A 12,104-nucleotide genomic window follows, 5' to 3' on the forward strand; every position below is an offset into this window, starting at 1 on the left:
TATAATGGTTGAAATTAGTTTTGGTCCAAGCGTATGGCAGTATTGTTCAAATTATATCACATATAACTTCCATATTGATCGACGTATTATTTCCCGTACATGTTGGTTGAATAGTCAACTTATTTGTCGTTCATAACAAAACTGCAACCTTATTCGTCTTATGATTTTGTCATTATTGATAATCTTACTAGCAGACATTACCATTTGCACTGGAAATTTTAGTGCTGTAAGAAATACACGGCTATATTTTATAATTAATATTTGAACATTTTGCAAAATACTGCCATCTTAAAATGCCTTTTATACATGTAAATATTGACCTTATAAATAAGCGTTGATATTGTATTTTTATTTAATTTGATATTACTTTATTATATCCCTGTATTTGCTCTTTGGTAACGTCTTTCACATTCCTAGTTGCTTTTACGGGTTCACCATTTTATAAGATTATTTTATTTTATCATTACCTCATTATTGCGTTAGAGACCAAACACAATTCGTTCGATGTATGAAGTCCATTTTGTTCTCATATGCTCTCGAAAATGTTTTTGCAGATCCTATGTCTTCCTAGTATGTTTTTTCACTGTTATTCAAGGTATCAAATGCGTTCTATTAAGGATCGGCATACCGTTTCACAAAAAATCTAGCATGCAACATGTTGGAATTGATGCGCCTTTTTTCCAGTACAATGTATTTGTTTTAATCAACAGTAATAATAAATTCCTATTTAGGCGTAGCCAGAATTAATCTTATTGGTAAAGAAAAAAATGTTGAAAAAGGTAGATATGCAACCATGTCAATCTCAAAGAAACTACTTTACAAACGCATTACGAAAAAATGTGCTTCAAAGCTTCCGAAAAGTACCAACTCTTCCAAAAGATCTTATAAAACAATTAAGAACTTGGCTAGTCCACCTTTCTCTCTCGATGTTGTAATAAACTATCAAACTCTAATATTATCTGAAGTCTCTTAGATTGAGAAAATATTGGCCACTTTTTGTACGCAATGTTAACCAAACTCACTGTCTTTGATATTTGGCATGGGTTTTAGTGGTAATGTTGGCAAATGCTTGAGTGAAGGGTGACACGAACGGGAATCAGAACTGAAATTAACACTGTCGGTGAAATTTTAACAAAACTTACAGAAATATCAGCAAAAGAAGTATTTCGTTTGATAGACGGAAAGATAGATGTAGAACAAATATTGATTGAGTGATTATACGATGGTGGATGTTTCATGAGGCAGCAGTTTGATCAAGAATCACTGGAGCGATTTATATCAATATCATAATTTCCAACAATGACTTTCTATTGTAAATCAATTTAATAGTTTATATACACTGTCTCCACCCTCGATAAGAGTGTACGCATTCTTTAGTTGATATTGCTTAAGTAGCTTACTAATCTGCAGTTTCATGCACCTCAATCCAACACAGTTTGATGTTGTATTCCAAATTATATGATCGCGTTTCTGCATCTTCTACATCAACTGAACAGTTTAAACCCACCTTCAAAGTAACCATCATGTAATTGCCTCAATGCACTTGACAAAGCAATTACGTCGGTGCAACAAATGGTCAATTTACAAAAGATAACAGAAGTCATTTGTAAAATTGCATCGTGATTTTCTAATAATCCGTTACTGAACATTGCTCCCATGTTAAGTTATCATCAATCTTTAACAGAACTGCCGTTTAAATATGTTTTGAATTAAATGAGTCTATTCTGGATGGCTAGCCAAGTGTAAAGGAGAGTAACTATCAGCTAGTTTAGTGATAGCTCTGATTTTATTGTAAGAATGGTTTCATACCATATTAGCAACACAACCGTTACACTGGTTATCAAAGAGGTTTGTTACTACAGTACGTTTGTGATGTACTGAAGAAATATACACTTAAGATCGTTGTACTTAACCATGAAATGTAATTGTAGTCGGCCGCATATATTCAGACGATATTGTATCTTTATCTAAGTCTTGATATTATACGGCATATGATGAGACTGAGAACATACTCAATTTCGCTTTCCTAGAGCCTGTTTCATGCCAATAACGTCATGATTCATTGATACAAGATTATTGGATTGTAATGTAATCTATGATGATAAACTGCTAAATTAATCGCCATATCAAATTGACCTTATTTTTTATTCATGACAATTCATTATGATGAAGGGATAATGAAAGTATAATCACTTTCCAGAGTTCAAATGCTAATAAAACGTTTAACAGTCGAATGTCGGAATAGGCGACAACAGTGGAAATATTTGTTTTCGCTCAATATGACTACAGCCTGAAATTATATGGAAATACCCCAATAAACTTTAAAACAAAGAATACTCATTACAGCCCAAAGAAACAAAACCCTTTAAAACAAATACCGAAACGCTATTGATACTTGAGAACGCACGTAGAAGTATACAGTATATGGCATATAAGAGAAAAGTGATACATAACTTCGTAAATATTTATTCTATTTTCAATTTGAAATAGAATAAAAGTATGTCGCGCAATTGATGATATTGTGCTGTTTTGGCGCCTGTATTCGTCTTCTGTAACACGCTAACAATGGTGTATATTGCAAATGAAACTTGAATAATTAGTAATAGTTTATAATGGTACCAGTTGTAGTGCACCTAGAATTGGTGTTTCGTATCAGCCTCTGTATGTCTTCATGCGAAACATAACTGACAAAAGATCAGACTCAAGCTGTCAGATATTGTCTTATGTAGCCATTTGTCAAATATTTGAAATCGAATCGTAATGTATAGAGAGCAACTGATTGTTTCAGTGTAAGTGTGCAATATATTTCACCCAGTGAGCACTAAAAGAGTGAACTATTTACTTTTGATGTTCACTGGGTGCAATATATTGCAGTCTGTCACTGAAACAAACAATTGTATTTTAATTTCATGTTCATAACTCATCAAAAATAGTCAATTCACAATTAATTGGAAAAAATGCCATATTTTTGCCAAATGACGTCATACCGGAAATCACAGTTTTTGCTTTTTCTTTACAGGACTGTGGGGTTTTTCGTTCGTCTTTTAAAGTAAAATGTAGCATATGAACAACAGTGAAAACAAATTTCAATAATCTCACTGTTTTAGACGACGAGGTTATCATGATATAATCCGCCGTCATTTTTCAATACACCACTGAAAACATGAAATAAAACGTCTTCTACACTTTACATTCTAAAATATATGTCAAGTATCCAATCAAACAATTAATTCATTTAATAAATCGTATTCAACTTTTGACTCCATTTGTTCACTGATTACATTTACGTTTACTGATTTGTTCCATTAGTTTAGATTTTGAAGCAATTTTAGTCTGTCAAAACAGCCCCATTTGATACTTGTTTGAAATGTTCATGTCGAACCAAACAATTACCCAAGGGCAGTAATGTCAGGTGCGTCCATGCTTCCCGGTTCATTGTTTTTGGTGATAAACGTCCTCGATTCGGTGAGTATTACCACTGTTTTCTATATGTTTCAACGATAATTTTTAGAAACGACCTTGTGCACCGAATGAAGAGCAATTGCTCGTTTACGAAAACGCTTGTTTTAGATCAAAATAATGTCTGTATTAAAATATCTCGTGAAAACAATACACGTTCTTACTAGGCTTCCCGACTCACTCAATACATTTTTTGATTCAACACAACTATTTAATACCGTTCTCTTGCGTATAAACCCCACCCGATGCTTTGTTTTGGACAATAACATTATTGCTATTGTTTTCCGAATGCAGACAGCCAATTTTGGAGTTAAATCGGCTCATTTACGAAAATGCTTGCTGGTTCATTCTGTACATTTTTAGAACCTAGGTTCATCCCAAATCTGGAAGATCTATGGCACACTGTATTTACCCGAATAACCAGTCGTTTTGTTTTAGTTTTTCAAAAATATTAATTTTGTTAATTATTTAATTAAATAAGAGGGTGTACAGATATATAATTTATATTTTCAAGGAATAAAAGATGAAACGAAAGAAGAGATCAAACCTGAATCTAAATAGACAAAAAACAAAACGTTTTAAGGTAGTCCATATAAACGACATAATAAATGAACTCTGCATACTTGATGATAAAATAAAAATAGAGGTTCTTAATATATATATTAAGGCACTATACACCAGATTGGCACCAAAAAAAGTTTTCTTTCTGTAAAGAAATTCAGGATAAGTATTTAAGGAAATGTTTTACTCTTTCATATCATTAATGTAGAAAAAAAAATCGAGTTGGAGACCAGGTTGGAACCGGTGTCGCCAAAATTGCAGTCCAGTGTGGTATCCACTGTGCTACGAAGGCTCACCCTTAACGGTTGGAATATTTGAGCTATATACCTAACTTGGTTATATCACGTGATAACATCGACTAGCGAATCACGCATTATGGGAATGAATTCCACTAGGAAGACATACCTAGTATTTTTTTTAATTGAAAAAAAATACGAAAAAAACAGCGAAAAATATATTAATTTTGAACTATGTGGTACTTCGGTTAGTAAGTTTCATTGCATTGTACAAATCGATACGAAGTTTATGTCAGGTTTCGACAATTTTCTCTCTTTTTCGTTATTTCAGCATACGGAGTACAGCCCCTTTAAACATTGCTAATGTAATAATGTAAGGTAAAATTGTGGAATATTTAAAACTACCATTTCAGGAAATAGCGATGAAAAGGAACTAAGAGTTTACCTTAAAGAGTGTGCTATACGTCCGAAAACAAAAGTTTGCTTCGAATGAAGACTTTAAACAAAGATAACTTTCCTATTTCTTCACCATTTTGAAATAAAGCGCAGTCTACGCCGCTAACGGAGCCCCGCCTTGGGTCGTTTACCAGTGTTTGATTGAGAGTTTAGTTTCTTAAAACACTTCGACAAAACTTTTCACAATACGGCCGTCTGACGGAGCACTGTCAAAACATTATTTTGGAAACAGGTTTGTTGAAGTGTTTGTTGAAACTAATTACATTATCAAACTCCGGTAAAACAACGAAGGCGGGACTCCTTAGGTGGCATAGACTGTCTTTTGTTTCATTTAAAATGGTGTTGTGATTGAACAGTTATCTTCGATTTAAGTCTTCATTTTAAGCAGAAAGTTGCCTTCCGACGTAGCATATAATTATGACGTAATTTATCACGAGGTATACACACACTGCCTGAACAAAATTTTCCTTCTTAGACGTGCTTTAGAACATATACATGAGTTTAAAAAAAAAATCGACGCCTTTTATTCGTTATTTTAATGTGCCATAGATCTTCCAGATTTGGGATGAACCTAGGTTCTAAAAATGTTCAGAATAAACCAGCAAGCATTTTCGTAAATGAGCCGTTTTAACTCCAAAATTGGCTGTCTGCATTCGAAAAACAATAGCAATACTATTATTGTCCAAAACAAAGCATCGGGTGGGTTTGTACGCAAGAGAACGGTATTAAATAGTTGTTTTGAAGCAAAATATGCATTGAGTGAGTCGGAAAGCCTAGTAAGAACGTGCATTGTTTTCACGAGATATTTTAATACAGACATTATTTTGATCTAAATCAAGCGTCTTCGTAAACGAGCAATTGCTCTTCATTCGGTGCACAAGGTCGTTTCTAAAAAATATCGTTGAAACATATAGAAAACAGTGGTAATACTTACCGAATCAAGGACGTTTTTCACTCAAAACAATGAACCGGGAAGCATGGACGCACCTGACATTACTGCCCTTGTTACCTATAAGCTATGATTTTTGCCTTCACGGTAGTGTTGCAACGACCAGACATGTCCTGCCTCCCGGAGTGGGGAACGTTTGAAAGCAAACGAATGATCTACAATGGTTCACAGTAAGCTAGGGTTATACTGCGCTAGTTATATATTTACCAGATATGAGAGCTAGACTGAGCTAGCTACATGTACATGAGTTTTAGATTAAAAGTTTTTGTTGGCCTCTGAGGTCATTGTGTACATTAAAAGGATGAACGAAAAAGATTACCTGGAAAGGGAATGATTGCGTTGTGTGGGAATACATACAATATAGTGGTATTTGATTTTGTTACCTGCACTAAAGAACAAATTCAACGAAACAGAACAACCGGATGACAAACGTACATGCTTTTCACGAAAACAGAAACATATCACATTGGTTGAAAATACTTTTTGATAGCAGTATTTTTTTCATTTCATTTTACGCTTAATTTTCATAATGATCTATGTAATAATTGACTTGTGGTGTTGGTTACATCGTCACATATTCGTTGTTCATATTAAAATTGTAGCGTTATAGTTCGTCTGATTATTTGATGTAGGTAGTGAGTTTTATAAAACCAGAAACTTAAAAAAACATGATTTGAACTGGAAATGTAAGTGTTGTTAGACAAAACGCGGTTAAATTTCGTAACAGGATATTCATATAATGATCCAAATATATGTAATTGGCTAGCTTAACACTTAATTTAAAAAAAAAAAAACTTTGTTTTATAGTGTTTCATTTGCCGCTTCCAAAGCATACCCAGGCAATATATATAACAAACCAGAAGTCAATAATACGCAGCTTTGTCCGTATCGTAACTAATTTCAACCATTGGAAGGTCTGTATGAAACATACTCGTTTGGTTGGCTGCTTAGACTTGAACGATAAATTTCCATAAAAACCTATAAATTAACAATAACATATTTATAGATATGCGTTTTTGATGATTTTTTTAAAGATATTTTACAAATTCCACAAGGCCTGGTTTGATGGTCTGCAGGCAACGCGTTAGAACGAAATAATGTGGTAAGCAGCTTAATGTATTGTATCGCGATATATTTAAAGTCCTTATTAAAATGTAATTAAGTTGTGGTAGATACTAGTTTTAAGTAAACTTGCAAATGATATCGACTATTACATCATCACTTCTTCTACTTATGTATTAGGCATGGATTAATGTTTATTTTGAGCTTTAAATAAATATAAAACGTTCAAAGCTAGCGCAGCTAGGCACACAATAATATTCAAAAAGCTTCTGTGTAAATTATAACATATAGTCGAAATCATTTTTAAACGAACGAGTTTTCGCCCCTACCGCTTAGATATGAATGCATTAGTAACAAAAGCAATTTGAAGATGTGTAATTGGTAAATACAGTACTGGGGAAGGGCTCATTTCGGTGACTAGATATTTGGGCAATACAATGGACAAGCAACCACCTCAATCACCTTGTTAACGCCTCATTAAACAATCTTGCTTCAAAAATCCGAAAAAGTACTAGCTCTTCAACAGACTTTTATAAAACGATAAAGAACTGTGCTAGTTAATCTTTCTGTCTCGATATTTAAATAAACTATCAAACTATAATATACGTATTAAGTCAAGCAAAATGAGATATATTAGCCACATTCTGTACGCAATGTTAACCAAACTCACTGTCTTTGATATTTGGCATGGGCTTAGTATGTCTGCAAATATTTGCGTGGAGATTAACACGAACAACAATCAGAACTGAAAGTATTCATAACGAAATTATAAACACTCAGCGACAGAAGAGGTTAGGAAGACTGAAAGATGAATACAGAACACATATTGATCGAATGTTTCAACAATAGCGAATGTTTCAACAATAGCGAATGTTTCAACAATAGCGAATGTTTCAACAATAGCGAATGTTTCAACAATAGCGAATGTTGTTTCAACAATAGCGAATGTTGTTTCAACAATAGCGAATGTTTCAACAATAGCGAATGTTTCAACAATAGCGAATGTTTCATGGGGCGACTGTTCTATCATGAATCATACAACATATTTTGAACACTGATTAAATATTGTTTTATCAGTTTTGATGTATTTATACCCTAGTTCATCCCTCAATGAGAATGCATTTCCGTGGATTGATATTGCCTTAATTACACACTAACCTGAAGTTTTAAACATTTCCATTTAACACAGTGGGTGTTGCATTCCAAATAATATTATTATTATTCTGCATCTTCTGCACCAAATCAACTGTGTATATCCTCCTAAGAGGTAACCATTATTGAATTTACTCAATGAACTTGACAAAGAATCCCCGAAAATGTTAGCAATTATCATTTTACATGAAGATAAAAAAGTCATTTGTAAAATCGTATCGTGATTTTCTAATAACCCGTAACTGAACATTGCTCCGTCGATCCAAGTTATCGTCAATGATTAACAGAACTGCCGTTTAAATATGTTTTGAATCAAATGAGTCTATGATAGACGGCTTCCCAAATTTTAATGGGAGCAAATGCTTTCAAGAGAGCGTGTTATGCTATTGCTGTTATCTTAATGTTAATTTTATGTCCGTCCTATGTGAGCAAAATAACCGTGCCCAATTTTTAAACATATCTATTGTGAGCACACAAAACAGTTTTGCTTCGTTTCTTATATTTTGTTCCAGGAGGTGTGTTGCTACATACATATGCACTGTACTGAGGAAATTTTCGCTTATTTTTTTATATTCTTCTAATAATACAATGAAAACTTCTATCATAAGACCAGTAGTCGAAAATTTAAAAACACAAACCCGGTATAGGTAACAAAGCAATGGTCGAAAGACAAAGAAGAACTTATAACGTATTAACACCACATACACAAACAGCACAGACAGACAACACACTCATAAAATAGCTTAACCGATAAATGATGGGATTTCCGCATTGGAACCGTAAGTGAACAAAGGTTTACTGGAACCCGAGTCTACAGGGGGCTTAAATTAGGTAACATGACAGTGTTCATGACCTCACATTTTTCCCAACATTTATCAATCACCTAATACAAATAACTCCTCAGAGCACGCATCAATGATAGTGTAACTTTATCCAAATCTTGATGATATATTACATATAATGATATTAGATCAAATCAGATCCGTAGTAACAATTCTCCTTATTTCTAGAGCCGGATTAATGCCATAATCGTAATTATTCATTACTTCAACATTATTGAATTGTGTTGTGATTTACGCTGATAAACAGCTAGATTAATTATATTAAAGGGGCATTTTTAATTTACAACAAAATAATATGACAAGAGTATAATAAATCTTCGCTATTTTCAAACCTTAATAAAACGATAATTTGATCAACGCAACTGAATTACAAAAGTTAAAACCTGTTTTTACCAAAACGAGTCGATGCCAAAACTATTATTTTAACCTCACAAAATTTAAAAAAAATCATAGAATATTCATTGCTGCATAGCAATTAACGACAATTACCCAGACAATATTGATACTCATGAACGTCCGTAGCAGTATGCAATAAAGGTTTTATAAGTGTTTAGCGATACATACCGTTGTAAAAATATTCTCTTTTCACTTCGAAAACTAACATTATTATCCACTAGGCGAAGCCCTAAAGAAATTGTAAAGTTTACATAAGTTATAAGTTTTGTTCTTGTTTTTCTTCAGCCCTCTTCGGTATTATAAACACTGATGTACAAACTCTCCTAGAGAACACATTAAACACTAATTATTAGAACTAGCGTTCACAAGTACCACTTGTACAGCATCTATGATCGGTGCTTCGTATCAGCCTTCGGCTTTCTTCCATAGCGACATTATTGAAAACATACCGGACTAAAGCTCTCAGTTATTGTATATCATAACTTATTGTCAAAAATACATTCTGTACTGTCGGATATAGGCTAGAACAAAAGCAGTAGAAAGGAACGCACACAACTTCTAAACGATGACAAAGTTCAATAGCAATAGGTCATGTGACTTGTATATGTGCCTTCACAAAATCATAACTTGATCTTGGAAAATTGGATGGTCCAAGAATCCGATAAAATATCGAATACGGCATATTTAAGCCAATATTGAGGATAATATTGTTAGTATCAGAATATGTACCAATTGATATAGAATCGTTTCATTTAATATTTACGGAAGATAAATGTTTATATGTGTCTAAATTAGCAACATATATGACGTCAAATGTTTTATTTAGCAATTAATGAAAGATGTTTTTTTTCGTGTTCACGAGGTAAATTATATATTGCAATCTTACACTAAAACAAACATCCTTTCTTTTGATTACATGCTTACAATTTATTAAACTTGATACTTAATTGATATTTAGCCAAACTCTAGCCAAACGACTTCTTCCGGAAAATTCATGTCATTAATGTAGCCTTACCAGCTCTTTGTGTTAAGAGACGTTTTTGGACAGTACAAAAATCTTATATCATGGAAGAAACAGTGGTATTATGAGATATAAACAATTGTTATTGTTCAATAAATCTCCGATATACATGAAATACAACTTTTTCCACACCTAACATTCTTGCATACAACACACTGGTTCATGTCCCAATAAGCGATTCACTCATTAAATACAATCTCATATGAAACCATGTCTATTTCTGCAGTAGTCCCATTTTATGTTTCCGATGATTTTCCTTGTCTAAGTGTTTGCCTATTTCAGTATGTCAAAGGCCCCTCCCCCTCCACCCCAATTTGTAACTACGTCGTAAACTGTCATGAGGACAAAAACAAATTGCTAATGACCCAACACTAGTGCTTTCAAAATACCGCACAAAAAACACAGGTACATATTTCACAATATTTGAAAATGACAAGAAATGCCCTGAGCCCCAGGGTTAGGAATGTATTGAAGCAGACGAGTGATCTACATTGATTCACAATAAGTTATGTTTAAACTGTGCTAATGACATATTCACGAGTTATGAGACCCGGACTCAGCTTGCTTTATGAGTTTTATGATTAAGAGCCGTTGTTGGCATATGATGTCATATATGTTCATATAAATTATGATCGTTTAAGAAATTCGGGAACGCAATATGTAGCAATAAATAATTATAGTGTAGTTACCATTGTATCTTTCATTTAGGAACAAACAAAAATAATCAGAAGTATCACATTAAATATTTTATATATGCCTTTTTTCGTTAAAGCTAAAATAGTTTTCAATGATAGGAACTGTTTAACGGCAAATGGGCTGAGAGCATTTTTCAAATATTCAACGTTTAATTTTCATATCGATCGACGTTTTGTTTGCCAAAGTTAAAGGTGGAAAGATGCACATATTAGTTGTTTTAAATAGTAACGCTATTGTTCGTCTGATTAGTGTATGTTAGTAACGAGTAACATATAACGAGGAGCTACTGGAAGTAATAGTGTTGTAAGTGTTGAACACAGAGAAAATACTTAATATAATATAATCAAAATTATAGTGATTAACTTGCAGTTGCTTACACATAACAGGAAAAGATAAAAAAAAACAACAACACTCGAAGTCAATAATTTGTGCTTTGTCATTATCAAAATTAATTTCTTCAAAAATAGATGCGTTATCATTTATTTGGAGGTCAATTTGAAAGTTTATTGTTCGTTTGGCTGTGTCAGGCTGTGGCAAATATCCGCATTCTTCTTACAGAACTGTTTTTAACGAATGACATTTTCCTCGACGAACTATTTCGTTTCAACTTTAAGTTTCATCACCACGTTCCTCAGACAACGAATCCATACTTGATACAAACATCTCCAATGACTGTTCTTTAATGTGGCGTAGACATTTTCATTGTTAACACGTTATTTGTTAATTAATAGCACCCCGACCGCGTGGAAACGCTATTTATGCTCCTTTAGTTTTTTAACTTTTTATAAATGTAATCATTGATGACGTCATGAACAAGATTTATATTGATGACGGTTGTGTATGTATAAGTAATATTGTGATTTTGTGTTCAATGAACACCACTTTATTATAATTAGATAAATGCTCCGCAATCAATGAATGAAGACAACCATAATCATTTGATTATAACAAACATATGAGACATTCAATGCATGTGAAAAACAGCACCGTCAACATTTGTTCGTAGCAGTAGCGGGTATTTTCGCCTCTCGCAGTCCGTCGTGATCTCACTATGTTTCCAAGTTTCCTATTGATGTCTAACTAATGAGAATATTCACACGACGCAATGGAATGTTATTCCGCTTTTCAGTAGACGTAAGTTAGAAGCGTTGCAAGTTTATTGACGCATAATCCGGCGAACAAGATCGTCCCATAAATGTGCTTAAACACATCTGGTATATAAACTAGACAGTCAACGACGCCAACGTTGTTTGTGGCAAGACGATTGCGTCATA

The 12,104-nt window shown here is 33.4% G+C and overlaps 1 protein-coding gene across 1 annotated transcript in view; it reads right to left on the bottom strand.

Annotated features, from left to right (window-relative positions):
• Positions 1-9,432, bottom strand: part of LOC128226718 (hemicentin-1-like) — a 90,532-nt gene extending 81,100 nt beyond the window's left edge. Inside the window, exon 1 of the mRNA XM_052936710.1 lies at positions 9,282-9,432. The gene's annotated coding sequence lies outside the window, so the exon portion shown is untranslated. The remainder of the gene's footprint in view (positions 1-9,281) is intronic.
• Between the last annotated feature and the right edge of the window lie 2,672 nt (positions 9,433-12,104).

The sequence above is a fragment of the Mya arenaria genome, chromosome 3 (assembly GCF_026914265.1).
Source record: "Mya arenaria isolate MELC-2E11 chromosome 3, ASM2691426v1".
Lineage (NCBI taxonomy): Eukaryota > Metazoa > Mollusca > Bivalvia > Myida > Myidae > Mya > Mya arenaria.